We start from the raw sequence: 26,917 nt of genomic DNA, 5'->3' as shown, positions 1-26,917 counted from the left end.
CTAGAATTTGATAGTGAAAGTTCCTTAGCTGTTTCTATCCTACTTCTCCCTGTTCTAAAAAACACTGAAAAATACCCTCCTTCCTTAGTTGTACAGGTTTCTAAAGAAGCAAAGCTCAGCCTGGTGTCTTCAGGACCTCCCTGCATTCTCCATCTTAGCACCGTCCCCTGCTAGTAGGAAGTGTGAGTATTTCACTCTATTGGAAGCTATACATGTTTCAGCCAAAGACCCAATGCAGATACATGTTCACAGCAGAAAAGAACAAGTGGATTACTTAAAAAATGGGCTCTAGTTACGTTTCTGATCATTACAGCATCTGCTGAAGTAAAGGCTTCTGTCACATGGGAGAATGAGCGCTATAATCTGCGTCGTGATGTTCAATCAAGACAAGTGTACTGGTAATAATACAATTATGGGAATTTGAATACACTTTTACTAGTACTTACCAATGACCACAATCAAGGCAGTCCCTTTTTCTTAAAATATATGGTACTTAATTTTGGTCTTCAGTGATGAAATTTTCATATTCTTCCTCTTTACATTCAAATATAATGCACCCAATGCTGCTGCTATGTACAGATTAGGCAGGCACAACTTTTTAAAAACCTACTATAAACAGTAAGGCTTTCTTTTGATGGGCATCTATAGCGGTCACCTTCATGTGTGTTGTTCTTTTGGATCATAAACCTTTGCTTGTCCTCAGCCTCCTCCCTAGTTCTCTCTGGTTTGTTTGCAGACAGTATTTTTAGGCATCTGATCAATTACCCTGTATGTGAAATGCTAGGAGGACTAAAAAGGAAAAAGATACTGCTTCTGCCCTCAAGGAGTCTAGAATTTAGTTGGGGACCCAGACCAACATCTTTAAGTCAATAAAAGTACCACTTTTAGGGATGGAATTTTGTTAACTTTGCATTAATGCTAAATAACATGAAGATATCGGTGTGTGGTAAGGCACGGATCACCACAGAAGGTTTAGAAGGAAGAGCAGTGGAAATGACAATGTCTTGTTCATGCTGGACACCCATTTCCTAGAACAGTGCCTGACATGTAACAGACACCCAATACATATCTGTAGGACATCCCTCCCTCTCCTGACCTGCCATCTGTGTCAAAGCTAAGGGACCAGGTGTTTTCCAGGTCATCTGCCTTCCCAAAGGGCCCCAAGTCATTACAGTTTCCATCAGGTTGTGCAGTTTTCTGGCAGTCGCCCCAGAGGGGCTATGCCTCAGCTAACAAGTCAGTGTGTGCTGCTTCTCCGGGGACAGTGTCCCTGGGAGCTTGGTGTGCACATCTAACGAGACTGGGTTTTCTGGTGGGTGGGGGGAAGCAGCAAGGCGGTGATGCAGGTCTGCAGGGGTGAACTTGTTTCCTCAGCAAAGCAAGCACACACCCCCAATAGACACCCCGCGGCTCTCCCCTTTATCAGCTGTCTCTGTTCAGGAGAGGGCATTCCACCATGAAATCTCTGATACTATGGCTGGGTTACCAGAGAGCACTTGTTTACAAGGGCATTTCCTCCAAGCGTTTTCACTGAGCACAAATTTGAGGGTGAGGATTAGGAAAGAGCCACAGGCTGGGTCAAGTGGTATCTGTAGAAGGGAAGAAAGACACCAGCTCTCTGCCCTCTCTAGGCAGCCACAGTTCCCACTTGTCAGAGCTGAACCCGGAAAGCGGTACCGTTTTACTTTCCTCCCGCTGCCCCTGAAATGCATCCTGTCTGCACCAACTGCCTGGGCACCTGCAACTCCTAAGGCTCATCCCTCAGTGGACCAGCTTCACGCCCACCTTGAGGAGAAATACAGATGTGCCAACAAGTGATACTGGGAAAAGCCATTCTAGTCCTGGACTCAATGTCGCCATCTATAAAATGAAACTTTGGGGCTAATTGAGTTATTTTTCTTAATTTTAGAAATGGTTTATTTCACTTACAACTTTCACTTTAAATGCAAAATAGCTGATAAAAAGAAAAAAAATTGAAAACATACTATACTGACCCTTTGCCCCATATAGACACATCAGCCTTCGGAATTTGCTTTCAGGTAATTAGGTAAAAAATAAAAACAAACTTAAAACTATTATTTCTCTCCAAAAGAAAAAGTTGAGGTACTTATATAACAGATGTGTGATCTCCATCCAAAAATGGTTTCTCTATTAATTAACAGCCTTGCTACATGTGGTCCCAATCCGTTCCTTCTAAAGCAGATCTTTGTTCGAGCACATGTTCATAAAACTGACCATGTTCCTTAATAATCATTAAGGTTGCAAAATAATATTGAATGTCAACTGTAATTGAAAAAAATAAAATAAAAATTAGCAAGTTAAAAAAAATCATTAAGGTTGCCATAGAAACACACGGGGCTAGCACCAGACCTCACAGCGGATATGCTGCTGAGGGGGCCTTTCGGGGATGCTCAAGAGAAACCGAGACAGCTGGCCTTCCAGCCACAGCCCCGCTGTCCACACAGGAAAGCTGGGTTCTGTGCTCATGGTCTGAAGGATCAACACTTGCCCCTGCTTCTTCAAATTAAGATAAATTTCTCACCAACTCCACCTGGAGCTGGATGCCAGACTCCTCCCCAGCTGAGTCAACCTAAGAGGAGGCAATACAGCTCAGCACCAAGCAGCAGGGAAGACATTCCTGAACATTCTGTAGGAAACCCACAAACCATCATCACTCCCTGCCTGCTCCACTGGGCCCTGTTCTCCACCAGGTGGACTCCCACCCCAGTCCCAGCAGCAGATTCCACACCTTGTAATGGTGTTTCCTGCCCCCCGCCCCTCCCACCCCCCCAGGAGAGCAGGGACCTCAAGACAAAGTGAGCCCAGAGCCTGGTGGGAAACCACAGGGGACATGGGCTCCATCAGAGCAAAGGGCTTGCTGAGTCACCAATGGCTTTGTTGACACAGCTAATGCCACCCCTTGACATTTGAAAAACAACAGTTAGTTAATGCTACAAGAATTAATGACCACTTTAGTTTAGACCAGTGGTCGGCAAACTGCGGCTCTCGAGCCACATGAGGCTCTTTGGCCCCTTGAGTGTGGCTCTTCCACAAAATACCACGGCCTGGAAGAGTCTATTTTGAAGAAGTGGCGTTAGAAGAAGTTTAAGTTTAAAAAATTTGGCTCTCAAAAGAAATTTCAATCGTTGTACTGTTGATATTTGGCTCTGTTGACTGTTTTAGTCCTTGAACCAACCAGCATATTTTTAATTTTTCCAACCCAGCAGGATAAGCTGTCATGTTTAATATAAATTGTCACCATCCCAACATTTCGCATCTGGCTGTGTGGCAGACTGCTACATGTATTGGGTGAGTAACATCATTGTTGAGGATAAAAGGCAGCACATGAGCTGCAGAAACACAAAAATGGCCACTGACCATGGGCACTAACCACAGATTCCAGGACAGAGAAAGCTTAGGGTGTGTATACCTGTGCACACCGAGCAAAGCCCACAACCCAGAGAAGACAAATACTTTTCCTTCATTTACACTAGCTTATAAAAATGTGAAAGGGAAAAAAGCCTCTTCAATAATAATAATAATAATAATAATAATAATAATGTAGCCTGTTACAATAATAATGAAAGCAATAGCAAGTTGGAGATCAAAGCTGCCTCGCTCTCAGCATTCATGAGCTACCTGGATTTCACATCTTCCACTGGCACGTCTCCCTCCTGGCTTTGGTAATATTACATATGGTTAAAACCTTCATAAAGAGTTAAAGAACCACGGGCAGAATCACCCTTTCTCATGCAGAGTCTCATTTTTTTATATTTGCCTTTGATAGCATTTTTGCTGTTCCAAAAGAAACTTTATAGAAAACAAAACAAAACACACACACACCTGAGACAGGGTCTGAAACTTGACAGACAAAGCCAGCAATGACAACACTGCTTGCTCAAGATAGTAACAGCCTGAACCCAGCAAACAGTAAATAAAACACGGTCATTTTCATCCTTTGCCACCTGTCTGGTTGTTTTTCTAAAAGGGTAGAGAAAAGTTTGTGGTCTGGTAAATTTTTGGTCTGTGGTTACACAACTGATTTTAATCACAGCTTCATTCTGAGACACCCCGTGATACTTGAGGGTTCTTGTCTGGGTAACCACTCTCATCACTGAATTGTCAAAGCCTGGACAGAAAAGTGAGCTGAAGTGGGCTAGTCTCAGAGCCACGGCTAGACATTTAGCCGGAGCTTCAATACCAGCTGAACTGAATCAAATTCAAGGAACTAAATAAGAGGAAGGCACCAAGGGAGATTTTTTTAAAATATATTTTATTGATTTTTTACAGAGAGGAAGAGAGAGGGATAGAGAGTTAGAAACATCGATGAGAGAGAATCATCGATCAGCTGCCTCCTGCACACCTCCTACTGGGAATGTGCCCGCAACCAAGGTACATGCCCTTGACCGGAATCGAACTTGGGACCTTTCAGTCCGCAGGCTGACGCTCTATCCACTGAGCCAAACCAGTTAGGGCACCAAGGGAGATTTTTAATGAATCTTCCTCCTTCTCATAACCAGGGCCCATGGCTGTTGGGGTGGGGATTTTCAACTGACCCCGCTTGGTGGTGGGGGGCCAGCTTCCCAGCATCACCCCCAGAAGCTGGACATCGTGTCCTTCACAACCCCGGGGGGAGCAGTCATAAGCTGCTTTCCCCTAAATTAGAGAAGCAGCAATTTTTCTGTTTTCACTTTTTAAGACAAAAACAAAATTTAGAATGAAACCAGAGTCTCTTCTCTAATCGGGCAGAATAATTTTTTCTCCTCCTCTTTTCCACTTGACTCAGTTTTGTGCCAAACAAAGCGACTGTGCTTCTCCCCAAGTTATTTACATATGGATCCTCCCTCCGCTAATACAGGATCTTCCACCCTATCAAGAAAAAATAGTGAGCACTTCTTTAAAAGCCACATTAAAATACATTCTTGCCGGGTTCTTCTGTCTTTTCACATAAATATTTTCTTCCCTCGTTATACTCAGGCTCAGGTGAGTGATGTGAGTCACACATTTGATCTCATCAATGGCGGAAGCCCTCCCTCAATGCCAGTTCTCCTTTGGGGATGAGGGACAAGGAGGAAGGAGAACATTGATTTTCAGAGGCTGCGTCTCACCCCGCTCCATTATTATGAGTGGAGACCCTGTCCCCACACCCCTACTTCCTCTCAGCTTCCCTCCTCCCGAAGTCCTAGGATCCAGAGAGGGAAACTGAGTCGGTGCAGTTGCTTCTGGATTCAGCAGGTGCCTAGGGTTAGCATACAGATTTACCAAAATCCTAATGAGGAACTAATTGCAATTCCACTTCAAACCACCTGGTCCTGGGAGACTGTTCACCCCCTAAACTGTTTGCCATTGTGGGGAGGAAAGGCAGTACAGAGCTTCCCCAGCCTGGGTGACTGATGAAACGCCATCCTCAGGCCTAGAAAAACTGAACTGTAAAGGGTTCCAAGAGTTTGAATAGAAGACGAAACTGTGCAGTGGGCCAGGAGATAGGCAAGTGGGGGTGTCTTTAGCTGGAAATCCGCCCCACCTCCTGAGGGTGTGGCTTGTGAGCTGTGACAGGTGTGCAGGTGGCCAGCAGCTTGTCCACAGGAAGCCCAGGGCCTGAGGCCTCTGCAGATGCCTGGCTCTGTCCTGAGTTCCAGGGGGCTCTTGACACCACTCTCTGCACAGGCCCAGAGTTCACTGTGACCCCTGCAGGGAGGGCTTTGGGGAAGAGTGTTTCAAAAACTCAACCACCTCTTCCTTCTGAACAGGTGCAGCAGCAAACCTGTTTTCACCCAGCATAGAACCTTCTGTAACAGCGAAGCCAGAGGCCCCACGCACCTGAGATGAGCTGAAATGACAGCGAGAAGCCAGCTGTCATCCACACAGTTCCGCAGGCCCGACACCCCGGTCGGCCAGGCACCAGCCAGCCAGCTATTGCGGGAAGAAGTAGCCTCTGTTGCTGATGTCACAGGGCTCTGTGGGCCATTGGTATCAGGTCGGCTGTGCCTCAAGGTGTTATCTGGCCAAGGCTGCTGGGGGACACTGGTGGGAAGAGGGGAGAAGAGCACTGGGTGGGCTTGGGCCTCTCAGGGACCAGCTGTCCCACAGAATAAGGTGGGTGCATGCTCATCTTGCCTTCTTTCAGGGCCTGCAGTTTCCATTGTCTTCTGGAACCTCAGGACAATGCCAAGGCTTCCTCCAGCCACCAGGAGTGTGTACAGTGCTGTTGGAGAATCTTGCACTGGGAAACTTGTCGTATCTGCAGAATAATTAGAGGGAATACTTTCATCATCTTCTTTGGCAGTAGGCACCTTCATGGCAGGGGACACAACGTTGTGGTCTCAGTTGAAAACCTCATGGACTCATACCCTGGCCAGTGTGGCTCAGTTAGTTAGATGTTATCCCGTGCACCAAAAGGTTGCCTGTTCAAGTCCTGGTGAAGGTATATGCCTGGGTTGCAGACTCAGTCCCTAGTAGGGGGTGTGCAGGAGGCAGCCAAGTGATGTTTTGCACTCACACAGATGGATGTTTACCTCTTCCTCTTCTCCCCCTTCCTCTCTATCCAGAGGGTGTCCATGACCTACTAGCTCCACTCGCTCCATGCCCAAACTCCTCCTGGGCTCGTAGCTGCACCACGTGCCTCAGGCCTCTCCAGGCATCATGGATGGTGCAGTGATGCTGGAGCTCCGTGACACACATGTTGTGAGTATCTTGGACCATTCAGCCCAGTATCGGAGCTCAAACTGTAACCTCTAGAAACAGGAATTCCAGGAGGCAGGTCTTGCCAGGTGACAATGAGCCAGCGGTGTTTTCTGTCCACAGCGGTGACGGTGATGTTGACAGGTGGGTCAGGCTGCAGGATTCCCTACCCCTCAAATGGTTGGGGTCTGCTGGACTTGCTGCTGGCACTGGTGGCAACGCACAGGGACACAGCGTAGAAATAGTTGTCTCCCTTTGGGACTGCCAACTGGCAGGAGAGCTTCTGGGACTCCTGAGAATACTGGCACAGCTCCCGGGAGTCTTCCACAGGACCATACGGAATTGGAAACATCCCCACCAACAGCACAGCCTTGGTCCTCGGGGAGGGAGGGCTCTGAGGCCACCACTCACAGTGGATGTTGCTGATGGGGCTCTTCCAGAAGCAGGAGAGCTGAGGCTGCTCTGGGGGAACATCCACCAACAGGCACACAGCTCCAATCGGGCGGCCGCCCTGGTGGCATGAGTAGTTTCCAGCGTGGCTGAGCTGCACGGATCTCAGAAGCAGCCTCCTTCCCCAACCAGCCCGTGTGCGGTGGTTCGAGCCTGTCACCTGATTCCTGAGCACCCAGTGAACCGTGGCATTGTCTCCTGGTTCCCCGCCTGGACAGGTCAGGGTAATGCTGGCCCCAGGCCTGCCGGTCAGCACATCGTGCTCCACCTCCAGCGCAGGGCAGCCAGCAGGGTGGTGAGCAGCGCACAGAGGACAGCCAGCCTGCTTCCTCCTCCACCAGTAGCCTATGGTCCCAAAGCGGCAGCAGTGGATAGGAACTGGGCAGGCAGGGCGGTGTCTGCGGGCACGCTCAGGCCCTGAGAGCAGCCCTCATCCCCAGGCGGCCTTCTTAGGGCCCTTTTCTAGCTCTGAAACATAATCTTTAAATTGCCATGTTGGCCACTGAGAGGCTCAGGTGGGAAAATGAGCCCTCCCCTTCTGGGAGAGCTGTGCTGTCCTGGGAAGAAAAGCCTTTAGGAACCTGGTACAAGGTCAGATGCATTCATTTTCTCACTGACTTGTGAATGAAAACCTGTCCTGAATGCCTATCATGTGCCAAAGAGTGCAAAGCCATAACAGAAACAAAAACTTTGTCCCTGATTAAGATGGAACATTCTACCACATGCACTATACGCCAGGCTTTATGGAGATTTAAATGAGGCAGCGTATGCATCACGAGGTTTCCAGGTGATGTGCAGACTTAGGAATGATTTTCAATCACACAACTCCCCACTTCTCACTGCAAATTTAGTATGTGGCCAGGCAGCATAACCGGAGGTCACTGTGAAACCAATGTGATTATGAACAAAAGTATGTTTTGTTTTGTGAACCTCAGAGGCTGTGTGAGGGATTTAGAAGACTGTATGTATATCAGTTTGGTTTACCTGTTCTTTTGGTCTACCTTTCTCTGCCAACCAGTGTTACCTTATGCGGCTTAAAGTTTTATCCCGATCATTCTCAATGGTGGATTTCCCCCAAACCACGGGGCCCTATACCGCCCTGATGAGTGTCTACCACTGATAGGAGTGTGGAGAGGTGGGGGGAGGTCCAAGGCTCCATTGCTTTGGAATATGCTAAGGGCATTTCTCCCTTTGGCCCAAGAATGCTGTGTCAGAATGAGTGCTGTTCCAAAGGTGGTCTGGCCTTGGTTGGTACCTCTTTGTAGAAAGATGGCATCTTTGTCCCCAGGGGATCTGAAGCATATTTAGATGTAGGGACCAAAAACAGTGTTTCAAGGGTGTAATGGTGGCCATCAGCTACCAACATAGCTTTTTATCTTTGTCTGATTCAGCTCTGAGTCCTTCCCGTAGTTCCAGCTTCTTGGAGCAGGCTGTTTTATGTCTTCTCATAGAGATTTGCTTTAATTACTAACATAGAGATAAACTCAAGTTTCTAACACACACAGGAATAGAACAACCCTAGAAAATAATAGCCCTATAAAAGAGGACTTGGAGTTGCGGTACTGAGAAGGGATAAAAGAACAGAGTAATAAAAAAAAAATTAAATGTCAGTACCAAGCATATTAACTGAACTGACAATCCCTGTGTGAATAATAAAACACCTTCAACTTAATAATACTAAAAATGCATTTGACTTAGATAATAACGGGGGAAATGAACCAAGAATTTGCATCTTGTTTCCGTCCAGGTTTCCCCTCACAACCTCTAATCTTACTTAAGAGAAGCAGAGTTCGAGCTTATTGCATAATCAGCCTTTCAGGGGTGAATGGAGGGAGATGATTCCCAAAGTCTCCTTTTGCACTAAAAATGAACAAAAAAGGCATGCATGCCAGTTGCAGTACATAATGCTTGGGTTAAATATAAAACAGTTCTTACCAGAGTAGAACTTAAGGCACTCGAAGGAGAGACCTTAGGCTGTACAGCAGATTATGTTTCAAAAGATGATTGCAACAATACCTCCCATCCCATGTGCTCTTTTGCCAAAGTAACCTTTCCACTCACCCATCAAGAGGTGGAGTCTATTTCCCCTCCCTTTGAATCCGAGGTGGCCCCAGGACTTGTTTTCATCAGAAGAATATAAGGAGTGACACTGTATACCTTCTAAAGCTGGGCCTCCAGAGGTCAGAGTTTCTGCTTCACCACTTGAATAGTGATTCTTGACATCCAGTTGCCAGGTAAAGAAGACTAAGCTACCCAGGTAGAGAGGTAGACAGAGGTGCCAGCCTCCTAACAACCCTGCCAAGGTGCCACTTGAGAGTGACACCATCCTGGCTCTCCACCCCAGCGGCCATCTGATTGCAACATCATGAAAGACGCCCTGTAAAGCAGAACTGCCCAGCTGAGCCCTGGCCACATTCCTGACCCACAGAATTGTGAACGAACAAATCCCACACCAAATGCTTTTTGATTCAAGTCACTAAGTTTTGGAGTAGCTTTTCAATGTGGCAAAATATAATTAAAACAGGTAAAAAGATTCTAGGAGTACGTTTGTCATTGTGATGGGAACTCAGACAGAGGGAGTTTGAGGCTTCAAACTCACCTTTCTGGTTTCAACAATCCCTGAACATGAGTAAAGAGAAGGGAGGAATTCTCTTAGAGACTCCATAGTGAGTCTTGCTAGGATTTCTGCATGGGAATTCCCGATAGGAAGCCTTCCAGGGGGAACTCGGGGAAAATTGGTTTTTCTCTGTCGGCTGGTAGCTCTTGAAAAAGAAACTCTGCATTATCGTCCCAGAAGGGGCTCCAATGATGCTTTTTGCCCACTACCCCCTAGAGCCCCTTCCTGCTGTGGAAAACTGAAGTCAAGAATGAGTCACTTCCATTCAAGCTGTTATTGGATATTGAGAATTGCTGCTGGTGCCTGGGGCATAGGCTGTGCTCTGCAGTATCCTCCCTGATGACTGTGTGTTGCCACACCACTGTGGTAGCCCAAGCCTCTTCTTCGTGTCTGCTTCTGGCTGGGATTCCCTAGCCAGTCAACCCAGCTTGCCCGTAACCACGTCTTCTCTTTCCCTCACACTAGCCCATCGTCCACTCATCAGCCGACATGCAGTTAGAAGACACCTGGCGCATGGAGGGGGCCACTTGCAGGCTTCTTCCTTCACGACCATATCAGTGCCATTGACGGGAGGCTCCCACTGGCCATAAGGGATTGATCCAATTTAACGAACAGAAGCACAGGATGAGGGCTCAGGAGAGGCTTTCCCAAAAGGTTTTGTGGATGCTGTGTTTTACATGTGAAGATTTTGTTTTGGGGCTGTGAACTCTTTAAAACAAACCGTTGAGGTCATTGTTAATGGGAGACTGGATGATTCGCCTAGCTTCTGTCAAGACCCACTGCTCTCAGAGAGGTAATGCAGCAAACTGGGCGGGGCCTTTTCACAATGATGCATCTTTGAAGAGCACTGGCGAATGCCCTATCTCATTAATCACAGAGTCTAGCTTGCACTGCAAATGGGGAGCAGGAGCTGCTTGTGAGGCAGCCACATCTCTCCTCTTGCTGAATAGTGAGAGAGGGCCATATACTCTCACCTTCTCCCCACTTGCCTTCTAAACACCTCCTCTCTGGGGTGTACAGAAAGTACAGAAAGAAGGATGGACGTTCAAATTAGTAAGTTTTATTGTTTAGTGTCTCTCCTCTGAGGTCAGATGTGAGGGGGAGAAATCTTGTTTCATTTTTGGGTTGCCCTGGGCCAGACACAATTTCCATCATGTCCCTTTCATTCACCACCCTACCATCACACAGTGACCAAGAAGGCCGAAGCAGATACATCTTTGTCTCTCCAACATGTCTCACTCTCCAACTAACACAATGCTTATTGCCGAAACTTAACTTCCAAGAAAGATACCATTATATTACACAAAAGTGACCAAGGAAATAAGAGCAGAGTAAAAACTTCACAGGAAAGAACAGCTCTTAAACCTATCAAACAGCTAAGGTTGCAGGACCTACTAGCCTGAAACTTAAAGAAAGACAGGAACCCTCATGCAGACAGGAGATATGACCACTTGATCAGGGGCAGACGCTGGGTGCCCAGCAAGCTGGTAAGAAGAAGTTAGCTAAAATTGTTAACAAATTCCTAAAGGCTGAGTGTGGACTAGTGTGAGAGCACAGACCCTCTGGGGATAATACACCCAACAGGAATCTGTACCCGTCAGGCAACTCTTCCCCACAGACCTCCATGCTCAAGCGAAATTAGAAGCAGAACAGGAGATGTGAGAAGACTTCCTTCATGGTGGAAGCCTGGGGGAGATGTATAGTAGTCACTTCGGGGAAGAAACAAAGCCCTGCCCAGGTGCTTCTGTCCTGTCTCCACTACGAAGCCATAAGCCTTAAGCTGCAGACGAAAGGAAGGGCAGCATTCATGGCAGAGGGGAAGATCTAGTGCAGCTAGAGAAAAATCAGAAAACAAAACAAAACAGACAAACAAAAAGCCAGCCACCACCGGTCCATGGGGGAGACAGAAAAAGGAGCGTGTCCAGATCATGAGGGATCCCTTACTGCTGGGAGAGGGACAGGTTCACTGAGAAAGAAAATGAAAACACCTCCACTCCTCAACACTAAGCTAGCAAGCAACGAATCAACAAGGTCACCAGTAAACTGCCAGAAGTTTTATCCTAATCATTCTCAATGGTGGAAGAGTAGCCAGAAGAGAGGCACTCTGAGAGGGAGCAGCGGGAAGACATAAACAAGGATGTCCACTCTTCACATTTTCTTATATGATTAAATTCAGATGACTCACTTTTGGCAAGAATATTATACAACTGATACTGCTTTCTTCCCCTCAATGCATCCTATCAAGTGGCACATGATTTCAAATTATCCTATGACTGATGATCTCTTTGATCACTTGATTAGGGAGATGGCTTCCAGGCTTCTCCACTGTAAAAGTACACTTCCCCCACATAATAAGTATTTTATGGGGAGGTACTTTGAAATAATATTAATACCCCATTCTCATCTAACTTTCAATGTATTTAGTCATTTATTTATTAAAATATATTTTTATTAATTTCAAAGAGAAAGGGAGATGGATAGAGATAGAAACATGGATGAGAGAGAAACATCCATTGGCTGCCTCCTGCACACCATCAAGCCTGCAACCTGGGTATGTGCCCTGACCAGGAATTGAACCGTGACCTCCTGGTTCATAGGTCAACACTCAACCACTGAGCCACACCAGCTGGGCATTACTAGATGTACCAGTTAATAATGCAGATTTTTTTCAATAGATGGAGTTACACATAGGTTGATATATATGCAATTTGATATGTATGCTATTTTGTTGTATTGACAACAACCTTTAAAACTTCATATGTCAAATTTGCTGAAGGTGTTAACATCATAGATATTTTTAGACTTAAAAATGTCCAATTTCGTGCCAAAAAAAAAGAGCATTTGCAGGAAGTTTTAATTCATTACTTTATTTTGAAGAAAAGTGCTGCTGAAAGTTATCATATACTTTGGGAAGCTTATGGTGAACATGCTCCATCTCAAGATATTTGTGAATGCTGGTTTAAATGCTTTAAAAGTGATGATTTCGATGTGAAAGACAAAGAACGTCCAGGTCAACCGGAAAAGTTTGAAGACCAACAATTAAAAGCATTATTGGATAAAGATGCGTGTCAAACTCAGAAACAACCTGCAGAAAGATTTTCGATTGTTTATAAGCAATGGGAAAGATTTTAAAGGAAGGAAATGGGTGCCACATCAACTGAATAAGACAAATGGAAAACCGCAAAGTCATCAGTAAAATGTTGCTTCAACGTCATAAAAGAACGTCTTTTTTGCATCGAACTGTGACTGGTGATGAAAAGTGGATTTATTCTGAGAATCCCAAACGCACAAAATCATGGGTTGATCCAGATCAACCATCAATATCGACTGCAAGGCCAAATCGCTTCAGAAAGAGGACAATGCTCTTCGTTTGGTGAGATCAGGAAGGTGTGGTGTATTATGAGCTTCTAAAACCTGGTAATACTGATCGCTACAGACAACAAACAATCAATTTGAACCACGCTTTGATCGTGAAATGACCAGAATGGGCCAGAAGACACAGCAAAGTAATTTTGCTTCATGATAACGCACCATCACATACTTCAAAACCAGTTGAATACACATTAAAAGATCTTGCCTGGGAAGTATTAACCCACCCGCTGTATTCACCAGACCTTGCTCCTTCAGATTACCACTTATTCTGATCGATGGCACACACACTTTCTGAGCAGCACTTCAAAACGTACAAAGAAGTGGAAAATTGGGTCTCTGAATGGTCTGCCTCAAAACAAGAAAAGTTCTATTGGGACGGTATCCACAAATTACCTGAAAGATAGGGGAAATATGTAGCTAGCGATGGACATTGTTTTTAATAAAGCACTTTTGATGTTTCTCTAGAAATTATCATGTTTTCTTTGGATTACAAAATCCGCACTATTAACCGGTCAATAGTTAATCTGCACTATTAACTGGTTAATAGTTAATCTGCACTATTAACCGGTTAATTGTTAATCTGCATTATTCCGCATTATTAACCGTAATAATGCAGATTTTGTAATCAAAGAAAACATGATAATTTCAAGAGAAACATCAAAATTGATTTATTCAAAATAATGTCCATCGCTAGCTACACATTTCCTCCATCTTTCAGGTAATTTGTGGATACCATCCCAATAGAACTTTTCTTGTTTTGAGGCAGACCATTCAGAGACCCAATTTTCCACTTCTTCGTACGTTTTGAAGTGCCGCTCAGAAAGTACGTGTGCCATTGATCGGAACAAGTGTTAATCTGAAGGAGCAATACAACAAAATAGCATACATATCAAATCGCGTATATATCAACATATGTTTAACTCCATCTATTGAAAAAAATCTGCATTATTAACCGGTACACCTAGTAGTCAATTATTTAATATCTGTATGGACTTGTGGTTTCTTTTTTAATATAATTTGCTACTATAATAATTTACTTTGGTGCTTGAATTATCTCCAATTTAGCCAATGGAGGCTCCTTGGAGCTGGCTTCTGGATCCTTCTGACAACCCCCCACTATTCTTTAAGTACTTAGTTTCTAGTATAAAAAGATGTTCTAGGCTCATCTTGTACTTTCCCTGGGAACAGTCATTTGTCTGAAATGCTCTGGTTTCTTCTAGTGGAGAATTATATTGAGAATCTGAGACATAGCACTGGAGATGCTTGCTCTTTGCCACAGGATGTTACTGCTTCCAGAAAAAATCAGGAGATATATGTTCTTATATAAGTACTAGAGGCCCGGTGCACGAAATTCATGCATGGGGGTAGGGGGGTGTCCCTCAGCCCAGCCTGCACCCTCTCCAATCTGGGACCCCTTGAGGGATGTCCGACAACCCATTTAAGCGGGCAGTCAGATATCCCTCTCACAATCCAGGACTTCTGGCTCCCAACTGCTCGCCTGCCTGCCTTCCTGATTGCCCCTAACCACTTCTGCCTGCCAGCCTGATCACCCACTAACTGCTCCCCTGCAGGCCTGGTCCCCCCCAACTGCTCTCCCCTGCAAGCCTGGGTCCCCCCCAACTGCCCTCCCCTGCAGGCGTGGTCACCCCTAACTGCCCTCCCCTGCAGGCCTGGTCCCCCCCAACTTCCCTCCTCTGCTGGCTTGGTCACCCCTAACTGCCCTCCCCTGCAGGCTTGATCGCCCCCAACTGCCCTCTCTTGCAGGCCTGGTCCCTCCCAACTGCCTTCCCCTGCTGGCCTGATCGCCCACAACTGCCCTCCCTTGCAGGCCTGGTCCCTCCCAACTGCCCTCCCTTGCTGGCCATCTTGTGGTGGCCATCTTGTGTCCACATGGGGGCAGGATCTTTGACCACATGGGGGCAGCCATCTTGTGTGTTGGAGTGATGGTCAATCTGCATATTACTCTTTTATTAGATAGGATAGAGGCCTGGTGCATGGGTGGGGGGCAGCTGGTTTGCCCTGAAGGGTGTCCCGGATCAGAGTGGGGGTTCCCTTGGGGCGTGAGGCAGCCTGGGTGAGGGGCCTGTGGTGGTTTGCAGGCTGGCCACACCCCCCAGCGACCCAAGCGGAGGCCATGGTATCTGGGGTTTATTTATCTTCTACAATTGAAACTTTGTAGCCTGGAGCGGAGTCAAGCCTTCTGCTTGCTCTGTGCCGGCAGCCATTTTTGGGGAGATTTATGTATCTTCTATAATTGAAACTTTGTAGCCTTAAGCAGAGGCCTGGGCCCGCCAGGGTGTGTGGAAAGCTTGGCTTCCTCCATCGCCGGGGGCAACCCTAGCCTCCTGCTCTCTCCAGCTCTGTGGCTGCCGCCATTTCTGTTTGGTTTTATGTATCTTCTATCATTGAAACTTTGTAGCCTTGAGTGGAGGCCTAGGCCGGCAAGGGCAGGCGGAAAGCTTGGCTTCCTCCATCGCCAGGGAAACCCAAGCCTCCCTCCTGCTCTCTGTGGTGGTAGCCATCTTGGTTGGGTTTATTTGCATATTTGCTCCTGATTGGCTGATGGGCGTGGCTTTTGGGCATGGCTCGTGGGTGTAGCAGAGTGATGGTTAATTTGCATATTACTCTTTTATTATATAGGATATGCAACATATTAACATACACATTTACCTCTATACTTACTTCTATATTTATGTATAATAAAAACCATGTGTTCACGCTATAGAGTTCAATGGAGTTCTTTCCCCTTCCAGAGCTGTAGCCCCTTCTCTGAGAGTTAGACATTGGCTTCCATTATCCTTAATATTTAGTCTACCTTCCGGGTCTCCTATCTCTGTTGCCACCCTCTCCTTTTTCTGTTTGGCTCTGATTCCCCTTTCTGGACAGCTTTCCACGTGCAAGCCCTCCTCATGCAGCCTCTGTGCTCCGGTTCCCCAGGCCAGACCACCCTCTGAGTGTGCTCTTCTTGAGTTGCATGGGCTCTGACACCTGAGTCGCACCTCCCCCATGCATGCACATCTTCCTGCCCTACCCTGGTGGACTGTGACACCTGAGCCGCACCGCCCCCATGCATGCACATCTTCCTGCCCTACCCTGGTGGGCTGTGACACCTGAGCCATATTGCCCCAATGCATGCACACCTTCCTGCCTTATCCTGATGGGCTCTGACACCTGAGCCGCACCGTCCCCATGCATGCACACCTTCCTGCCTTATCCTGGTGGGCTATGACTCCTGAGCTGCCCCATGCATGCATGCTTTCCTGTCTTACCCTAGTGGGCTGTGACACCTGAGCCGCCGCCATGCATGCACAACTTCCTGCCTTATCCTGGTGGGCTGTGACTCCTGAGCTGCCCCCATGCATCCACCCTACCTGCCTGGTGGGCTCTGACACCGTACACTGACCCACCTCTCTGTGCAGATGCCTTCATGCCCTGCTGGGCTCTGTTCCTCACGCCAGGCCACACTCCACTCCTAGGCACCTTCCTCATCCTGCTCAGACTCTAACACTCATGCCAGGCCATTCCTTTGCAGAGACACCTCCTCACCCTTCATTTTATTTTTTGAATATATAAATGCTTAAAGACTACGGGAAAATAAGCAGAGTGATGGAAGCTTAGAGTTGATCAAATGCTGTCTCAGTTTTCATAAAAGAGAATCAAATGGATGCTGAAAACTAAAATAAGATAGACATCTCATATACTGTCACTAATGTTGTTTGACATAGTCATTTTATTCCTGCTAGTTTATTCTGAATCATCTGACTTGAAAAAAAAAAGAAAGCCTAGAGACCAAAATGATCACAACAGATTTATTTATAACTTAAAATTGGCAACGTCCAACAATAGGATAATTTATTGTGCAGCCATGACAATGTTAATATGTTTGCAAAAATATAGGAGGAAATGTTCTTAAAATAATATACAAAAATCAGCACATAAAACTGAGTATATAGTATAAGCCCAACTGTGCAAAAACACATATTAGTGAGGAAAGACTACACCAGAGTATTTACAATGATGATCTCTGGATGGTTTGACAATGGGCAATTTTTTCCTTATGAATTAGCCTTTTATATTTTCTCAATTTATTTAATAAGCATGTATTAGTTTTAAAATGGGGGAAAAACTTTAAGATATTGATTAGTACTGTTTCCACAGCAAATATTTACTGAATAAAGGAATGAATGAACATCAAAAGAATACTTTATTTTTAAATTACTTGAGGGCAGAGGTTAACTTCTTCTGAATTACCACTATACTTAATTCAGGGTTTGGGCCCAGACGATATTTAAAAATACATTCTATTTGATTGACATGTGCATCTGAAAACCATAAGTACTCTGTAACTACCTTCTTTTATCTGCCTTCTCCTTGGTTTGGGGAAGACACCTTATGAATTAGTCAGCCAGGTAAGAGGATCAAGCTGGGGATGGGGTAAAGACAAGGAATATAAAGGAAAAGGTAAGGGATGACTGAGCAAAGGTCCAGAAAAACTGAGTAATACCCAGTGTGCTCACAATGAAAAGTCATTAAGAGCTTCACACTAATGGAATAGCCAGAACATAGAAATAAAAACTCCCTTAAACATTCACAACTTCTGTTCTTTTGTTGGCTGGACCCCACTACCTAATGCACCCAGGCACTTCCAAAATGAGTCCTCTAAGATATAGGGAATATGATGATTGCCACTGAAAAACAGAATCAGATCTCAAAAAAAGAAGGGCAAGTGCTACACCCAGCTGCTCAGCACCTACTCACTGCAGTAGGGAACTACGACATGTGAGGAGAGCTCACAGGCCATCTTTGTGTCCAGAACTTGTCACAGAAACCTTTCTGCAGGGAAGACAGGCCTTAAAGTATGGAAGCATTTTTGTGTAAATGTAAAAACAAGTATGTAATAATTATATTTTTATAGGCAGAGCTGAGGGCATAGGACAATTCATTCAAGAAGCTTCTTAATCATTGTTTTAACATAAAAACTTTATTGTATATTTGCGTGTCACTGTAACCTAGTTATGGAACTCAAAACAAACAACCCTGGGCTAGAAGTTAAGCTGATTATCAGCTGGAGAGAGCACACAGCCTTTCTTTCTTCTGGCTACACTGTTTCACAAGTGGGTCCTTATGGGGGCACTGGTACCTTTCTCAGGAACTACCTGATACTGTCTCCTCTTTGGAGACAGGTCATGTGGCTGGCTGGGCTACATGAGTAATTCTCCCAGAAAATGCTATTATTGCACAGTGAGCTGTGAATATCACTTAACATATCCCCAACACTTCAAATTACTCATCACAAGCTCCTCTGAACCCTAACTGGGCAGAGGGAACTTTCACGCTATGAGTCCCCTCATGCACTAATCATTCATCCCTCAGTGACTGAACCAATAATGTGAGGCTGATGGCTAAGACCCTCAGTGGAGGAGACGCTTTCATGTGAGGGCTTGCAGCACACTCACTCTCTTCCGAGTTGGTCTAACTGCTCTAGATGTGAGTCACGGGCACTGAAAGTGTGTGGCAGCAACACCACCTGTGTCTAGTATGTCTGAGGTCTACCCCCTCCGTTTGGTATCCCTGCCCCCCCATTCCCATCCAAAGAACACTGCTGTCTTTTCCTTGGTCACCAGGCTCCATTCTAATTTGGTTAGAAGGTAGAAGGAGCCCCAAAGGCAGATAAAGTTCTGAGTTAACTGATTTCAATAGTTAATAGCCATTGCAAAACCACTATTCAGAAAATGCATTGGGGAAAAAAAGCCCACAAAGATTCCTTCAACTTGTTTTAAATAATTGGACCAAAATCATTTAAACTTTGGAAGGGTGAGTACAGCACCAAGTTATGAGTGCAGTTTATAAAAGATAAAGATCTGAGTAATCCCTTTGTGGTTACAGATTATGAAACCATTTCAGGCTCTCGCTAGACAGTATTCTCCATGAATGTGAGACTGCAAACAGAGCAAGCCCAAGGGAGAGCATCTCTGATTACGACCCCTGTTAAAGTTTCCTCCTAAGCATCCTTGTACAGTTTACAATTTAATTTTTTGGGCCTTTGTAATCTTTAGCCCTTGTGTATATATCAACTAATGAAAAGGCCTTTTTTGAATTAACATGGTATTTGGAAAGAGAACATGTGTTTCTGTTTTATTATTAAATACATTTATAAAGAGAGAAAATGTTCTCAGACCTAGTAGATGCCTGTTTTTCTTTTTTTAAAAGCAAGAATCCTGTAACACTTGAGGAAAATAAACACTCAGATGGCATGGGTCATGATAAATTTTGGGGTAGAAGTAATTGTGGAGCTTAGGAATTCAGATTTGCCTCATCTGACCACCTTGGGGGTAAACACATTGTTCTGCCCTTTCCAGCTATTTGGCGAACTTGGCATCTATGAAGCAGGACATTCTGGGATACAGACCATTCCAACTACCACAATGGTCTTGTGTTTCAAGACTGCTTGTTTATAAACACAGCTACTTTCCAGTTTAATTTCTCTCCTTTTTCAGTTTGTTTAAGCGCTAAATATTTTCAGAGTACAAAAGCCAAATAAGGATTTTTTAAATTAATGCCTAGCAATATGCAATAAACTAATAAAATATACCAGAAATATTATGTTGCATACACATCTAACTTACGTTTACTGGTCATCAAGGAAATGGACATTAAAGCAATGGAAAGTAGCTATTTTACACCTAAAAATTAGCAAATGTATTAAAAATATTAACTCAATGTTTGCAAGGTTTTGGTAAAAATTAGTACAGTTATGCATTGCAAATACCACTATAATATGGCAAATCAGTTAGGAAGAAAAATGACCTTGAGAATCACAAAAATATTTCTATCCTCTGGCATAATGTTTCCACTCCTAGAAATTTACCTGAAGGGAAATAACTTATTAGACTAAAAATGTTATATGTATAAATATGTATGTTACAGGATCCTCAGAAAAAACTACACCAACTTGAAAATAAGATAAATGAATGGATCTCAACTGGGGTGCAAGCACCCTTTTATGGCAGAGGGGAGCACATCCGTTTCTTCCAAGGGGAAAAGAAGAAAGAAACAAACATATGTTTAGCTTAAAAAGCAGATTGAGAATTATTATTGCTTTTATTTTCTTTTAGATACAAAATTACTTTATTTTATAATTTTAAATAATACTAGAAAGGATATGATATTTTTATGTTCATTAAAAAGAGGTAGGAGTAAAGAAAGTTCGATAAATAGCCATCTATATATCAATAGTAAGCCTAACAACAAACAAAATTAGAAAAAGCAACTCAACAACAACAACAATAATGTTTATTGAGCACTTTATGTGCTAGGTTATTGGACTAAGTTCTTTCCGCACATTATTCTTCATTTAATTTCCAGATCCCTAGGAGATAGAGTAGTTGAGACAGTTTAGATTTATGTAAAAATATCATTATTGGAAAAAGGTAGTTAATGACAAACCAATTTAGTTTTCCAGAGGGCGGGAAGGTGTGTGAGTTTGGGGTTTTAAGCCCACATGCGGACTGGGGACAATGACTTCTTAGACTGTCTATGGGGCCTGAAATTGCCAAGACTATCCAAGGGTCAAACCTTAATGATAGGCAGATCTAAAAACAAACCCACCCTTTAGCATAGTAGGAAAAGGAAACCTGTTTACTGTAGCATTTCAAATACACTATTCTGAATTCTGCTTTCCTCTGCCCCCTTTAACATTATATTGGGCATACTTTCATATCAGTGTAAGAACTTCTTCATTAATATCCCATTAAACAATTATAAATAATGAGTAGTGAATAACCTAGAACATGTGTACAAGTATACAAATCTGTAGGACTGAGTCTTTAGAGGAGAACTGATGGATCAAAAGATATTATGCTCCTCCCTTAGACATTGTATTAATTTACCACATCAACATAAGTGATCATCTCTCTACCCTTGGAAACACAGTGCATGGATAACTTCTAGAACAGAAGTAGAATGTAAAACCACTAAACCAAAGGAGAAAGGAGATGAAAAGAAAATCAATCAAATAGAAGGCAGAGAGACAAAGGAGATATAATGCCTAAATGCAATGCAGTATCTTGGATTGGATTCTGAAATAGAAAAAGAACATTAGTGGAAAAAATGGCAAAATTTGAATGAAGTCTGTAGTTAATGTAAATGTACCAATCATAATTTCTTAGTTGTGACAAATGTGCCATGGTGATATAAAAGATGTCCACCATTAGGAACTGGGTTGAAGGGCATACAGGAGCTCCTTGTATTATCTTGGCAACTTTTATGTACATCTAAAATTATCCCTCTGCCCCAAATTTGATTTTTAAAAAGGGGGGAAAGGGAAGGTCTTCCCAGCAGGTGAGAAGGGTAGTATCAGCAAGACATTGTGGGGAGGGTGTGTGGAAACAGGATCACCCATGCAAGGAACTACAAGCAGGTTGGTGTTGCATCTCAATGTATGAGTTGCTTAATTATTGTGTTTTCTTCAACATCCCTTTAGAATAGCATGATCTAGATTTACTTGGGGTGTCAGGTTTTAAAGAAAAAACATAAATGTAGGGTTTATGTTCACTTTGATTAGATCATAATGCCATCATCAAAACACTGTCATTCTGGTAGTAACTATGATGGGTCTAACTTCATTCATTACATCAGTAGACTTGATACATAAGTGAACAGCCAAGTGATGGTGATTATATTAAATATGACATCTCTGTTAGACATTTAAATAAGTGCTTTGAAATTAGGGATAGTGTATTTTCTGTCCTCTTAATCAGAAGCAAATTGTCTATATATTTACTAGGTAACTAGGAAGTGTGAAATTGACAACTATTATATAAAACAAACAACAAAAGATATAATCCTTGACAAGTGTGTCAAAGACTGAAAGTACTATCACGCGTAAAACAGTGTTAGAAAGTATCTGCATTCTATACATTCATATACGCAATGCTAACATTTAATACCAAAATATTAAAAATAGAAGGCAGGAGATGACAAGAACAAAAAGAAGCAAAGAAAAGGCATGGTAAATAGCACAAATAAAATGTTAGAAATAAAAATATTATAGCAGTGGTCTAAATTAATCAGTTAAAAGATAGAAGTTCTCATATTGTATTAATAGGGAAATCCAAGTATATGCTGCTTATAAGAGATAGTTCTAAAATATAACTATGAGGACACAGAAAGTTCCAAGTTAAGCAATGTAAAAAGACTTACTAAGGAAATACTAAAGAGGGAGAGACTAGTGTAGTATCAACTATAAGACAAAAAAAAAAAAAAGCAATATTAGGAATAAAGAGTGTCACTATGCACTGATAAAATAATACTTCACCAAGACATAAAATTTCTAAATTTTTATATACCCAATAGCTTAGTACCAAAATATGCAGCTATACAAAGAAAGAACTGACACTATTATAAGGATAGATGGATACACCACAATGTTACAGGGAGATTTTAACCCTTTTATTTTGATATTTGATAAGGCAGATTTTAAAAAATTAGTGAAGATACAGAATATCTGAATAGCACAATTATTAAGTTTGACCCACTGGATATGTACCCTTGCATTCATTTCCTAGAAAACACATTTTTTTCAAGCACCTGCAGGGCATTTACAAAAATTGGTCACAAAGATTCTATAAAACAATCATCAAAAATTACCACATTCTTGGAGTCAATGTAATCCTATTTAATTAAGAGGGAATATGCAAATTGACCATCACACTGTCACAAATATGGTGAAGCCCATAGCCACAGGATGGTGGCACCCAGTCCCCTCAGCTCTGCTGGAGTCCCACAGTCCTTTCAGCCCAGCTTGTGGGGCAGCAGGTGCATGGTGCGGCTAGAACTGTGCTCAGCCCCCCAGCTGCCCAGGGCCTGCCTGAGGCGCAGAAGCCTCAGATGGTGGCTGCCCAGCCACCCAGGGCCACCCAAGTCTCAGGTAACTAGGGCCGGCTGAGGCTTGCACTGCCAGCAGTGGCAGCAGCAGAGGTGTGATGGGGCATCACCTTCCCCTGATCGCTGGGTTGCCTCCTGACCCTGAGGGCTCCTGGACTATGAGAGGGAGCAGGCCTGGCTGAGGGACCCCCGCTCCAGTGCATGAATTTTCATGCACCGGGCCTCTAGTAACATCCTATCTAATAAAAGAGTAATATGCAAATTAACCACCACTCCGCTACACCCACAAGCCATGCCCACCAGCCATGGCCACCAGCCAATCAGGAGGGAATATGCAAATAAACCCAACCAAGATGGCTGCAGCCACAGAGAGCAGGAGGGAGGCTTGGGTTTCCCCGGCAATGGAGGAAGCCAAGTTTTCCGCCTGCCCTTGCTGGCCCAGGCCTCCACTCAATGCTACAAAGTTCAATTATAGAAGATAAATAAATTCCAACAGAAATGGTGGCAGCCACGGAGCTGGAGAGAGCAGGAGGCTAGGGTTGCCCCCAGCAATGGAGGAAGCCAAGCTTCTGCAGCCCTGGCCTGCTTTGGCCTCTGCTTAAGGCTACAAAGTTTCAAATGTAGAAGAAGATAAATAAATCCCAGATACCAGGGCCTCTGCTTGGGTCGCTGGGGGGTGTGGCCAGCCTGCAAACCACCACAGGCCCCTCGCCCAGGCCGCCCCACACCCCAAGGGAACCCCCACTCTGATCCGGGACACCCTTCAGGGCAAACCAGCTGGCCCCCACCCATGCACCAGGCCTCTATCCTATCTAATAAAAGAGTAATATGCAGATTGACCATCACTCCAACACACAAGATGGCTGCCCCCATGTGGTCAAAGATCCTGCCCCCATGTGGACACAAGATGGCCACCACAAGATGGCCAGCAGGGGAGGGCAGTTGGGAGGAACCAGGCCTGCAAGGGAGGGCAGTTGTGGGCAATCAGGCCAGCAGGGGAGGACAGTTGGGAGGGACCAGGCCTGCAAGGGAGGGTAGTTGGGAGCGATCAAGCCTGCTGGGGAGGGCACTTAGGGGTGACCCAGCTGGCAGAGGAGGGAAGTTGGGGGTGACTGGGTCTGCAGGGAAGGGCAGTTGGGGGGGACCCAGGCCTGCAGGGGAGAGCAGTTGGGTGGTACCAGGCCTGCAGGGGATGGCAGTTAGGGGCAAACAGGCTGGCAAGGGAGCAGTTAGGCATCAATCAGACTGGCAGGGGAGTGGTTAGGGGTGATCAGGCTGGCAGGCAGAAGTGGTTAGGGGCAATCAGGAAGGCAAGCAGGCGAACAGTTGGTAGCCAGCAGTCCTGGATTGTGAGAGGGATGTCCGACTGCCCGTTTAGGCCCAATCCCACCGGGGTCCCAGATTGGAGAGGGTGCAGGCTGAACTGAGGGACACCCCTCATGCACGAATTTCATGCACTGGGCCTCTAGTTATAAATAAAAACTTAAATCTGCATGTCTTTAAAAAGCAACCACAAGAAAGTCTTTTCACCAGGAAGCTTATAATTTTACATGACTAGAAGAACAACTTGTGGGGCAAAAAAGCTAAGGAAGTGATAGCTTCATTAAGCACTACACATTCAGTGCTGCTCACCAATGTCACTCACCAGGCCAAGAAGAAGAGTCCTGCTGGTGGAGGAATAGCTTGGCAGAGATAAAAAGGTATAAAAGAGCAAGGAATTCAGGGGTAAAGTAAGATTAAAGCATCAGATGAAAAGAAAAAAGTAGCAAAGAGGCTGTTAAGGTAGATTGGAGTCAGCAAGTTAGGACTTTGTCCAGGAGAAGGAAGTTTGAATTTTATCAGTTAGCCAGAGGGAACTGATCAAAGGTGTCTTTAGTGTGGGGTTGATAAGTTTGATCATTCTGCTCCACTGTGCAGGATGGACTACACCAAATGGAGGGAGTGATAAGCTGAAAGAGCTTCATTGGGATAGAAGCAGTGAAGATACAGAGTAACAAATTGGTTTAAGATGTGGTAAAGTCATAGGGCTGACATCACTTGATAACTTACCCATGTCCAGGAGAACGAGTAAGTGGGAGAAAAAGAGGAAATAAGGAGAAATCTAAGATTTCTTAGTGTGAGTGATTGATTGGGTGGTGATGCCATTAATTGAAAGAAATGAGGAAGAAAGGAAAAGCAGGTAGGAGAGGAGGGAAAAAATAAAGCATTGAATTCAGGACATACTTCATTTGAAGTATTGGTGGGACATCCTTAAGAAGATCTAACAGACAGTCATGGGAGAGTTTAGAGGAAGCATTAGGAAGCAAAGGGGAAGCAAGGAGATTAGAGGCTAGAAAAATTCAAAAATTGGCAGAAACTGGGCAGCCAGAATCAGTCTGCCATTTGCTATAAAACCACAATCTTTGGGACAACTTTAGACCAACGATTTATGGTCTATAACAAAAAGCAAGACATCTTCAGACCTGGAAGAAATCAGGTATTTAGCAGAGGAAGACAAGGTTGGGAGTTCCCCAATGGTGGCTGCTGAGCATCCCACAAAAGGAAGAAAAAGGAGAAAATAGACAGTCCACAAATTCAAATATCCGTTCCATTTTCATTCTTCTATAGTTAACACTGCATGAAAATGTGTATTATAGTACTTGCAATAGCAAAAATGTGAAACCATCTAAATTGGAATTGGTAAATTATGGCACATTAACTCAAAATATTTCTTTTAGAAAAGCTGCCTGTGTACAGGAAAATACATATTCCATGTTATCTAAAATCTACATTGTTGGGAAGGCTTTGGCTATTTTTGTAGTACTGGACATAAGTACATCAAGACAAGGGATTCTATTAGGAATCCCTCAAAGCATCTTTATAAAGGCAGGATCACCTTACTGTACAATGTATCATAGATAGAAAACAAACAAAAAAAAATATGCAGCAGGAAAGAAAAGGGGTGAGTGCAGAAGCTAAAGAATAGAACAGCACTATTTTCCAAGATTCTCTGTGGAAGAAAAAGAAAGGAAAAGAGAGGAAAGCAAAGGAAGTGAAGACAAGGGAAGGGGAGGGGAGGGGAGGGGAGGGGAGGGGAGGGAATGAAGAGTTCTACAGGCAACAAGTTTGTCTTACTAGGGCAGGGGTCATATGAAGGGCTCTGAGACGTTCTGCTGTTAAGAAATTCACTGTTTAACTAATAAGCATGTCCCAAATTTACTTACTATGGAATTCTTTCACTGTAAGACACTTACTAGTATATTATGAACCTATGGTTCTGTTAAACATACTATGAGAAATATGAACTAAATTTAAAAAATTTATTTGTGAACAAAGTAGCTTTGGAAAGGGAAGAACTAGTAGAAAGACAAAAAGACTGAATTTGGGAAGTCTGACTTCTGAATAATGTCTTTAAGTAACTGAAGGTATATCATTTTTTCTTTTTGCATTACAATTCCTTCTTGTGTCAAATGGTGATAATTATTAATTTCACCTATGTCTTACAGTGTCCTTGATACTAGCTAGCTGCATGAGATGCTGGCAGAGAGAGTGGTATATACTTAAAAATGGATTCTCTGCATTCTAACATTTTAATTAATGACCTGATTCATATATATGTATCTGAATATATATATTCATACTTTAACTTTTATTGTTGAAAGTATTACACATTCCCCCCCCCCTTTTCCCCATTGACCCTTCTAGACCACCCCTGCCCCCACCCCAGGCCTTCACCACACTACTGTCTGTGTTATGCATATATGCATACAAGTTCTTTGGTTGGTTGACCTCTTCCCCCGACCACATAGTTAAATGAGATTTAACATTTTCTTAGTGCTAGAAACTAAGAAAGAGATAAAATAGTCTCTGGGGAAGCTTTCAACATCTGGTGAAATAAGATTTACAGATGGGTAAAATAAACTTAAGGGCTCA

The 26,917-nt window shown here is 44.0% G+C and overlaps 1 protein-coding gene and 1 pseudogene across 5 annotated transcripts in view; both read right to left on the bottom strand.

Moving 5' to 3' along the window:
- The window catches only part of EXOC6B (exocyst complex component 6B), a 529,977-nt gene that overhangs the window by 26,241 nt on the left and 476,819 nt on the right, over positions 1-26,917 (bottom strand). The gene's annotated exons all lie outside the window — the stretch shown is intronic.
- LOC308255855 (interleukin-6 receptor subunit alpha-like) lies at positions 6,566-9,196 on the bottom strand (annotated as a pseudogene). The gene is made up of 2 exons: positions 9,193-9,196; positions 6,566-7,476 (listed from the first exon to the last, which is right to left on the bottom strand). The product of its transcript is annotated as an interleukin-6 receptor subunit alpha-like (transcript).

The sequence above is a fragment of the Plecotus auritus genome (assembly GCF_963455305.1).
Source record: "Plecotus auritus genome assembly, chromosome: 8".
Taxonomy (NCBI): Eukaryota; Metazoa; Chordata; class Mammalia; order Chiroptera; family Vespertilionidae; genus Plecotus; species Plecotus auritus.
Note: the sequence above shows the minus strand (reverse complement) of the source record. Positions and strands in the feature narration are given on the sequence as shown.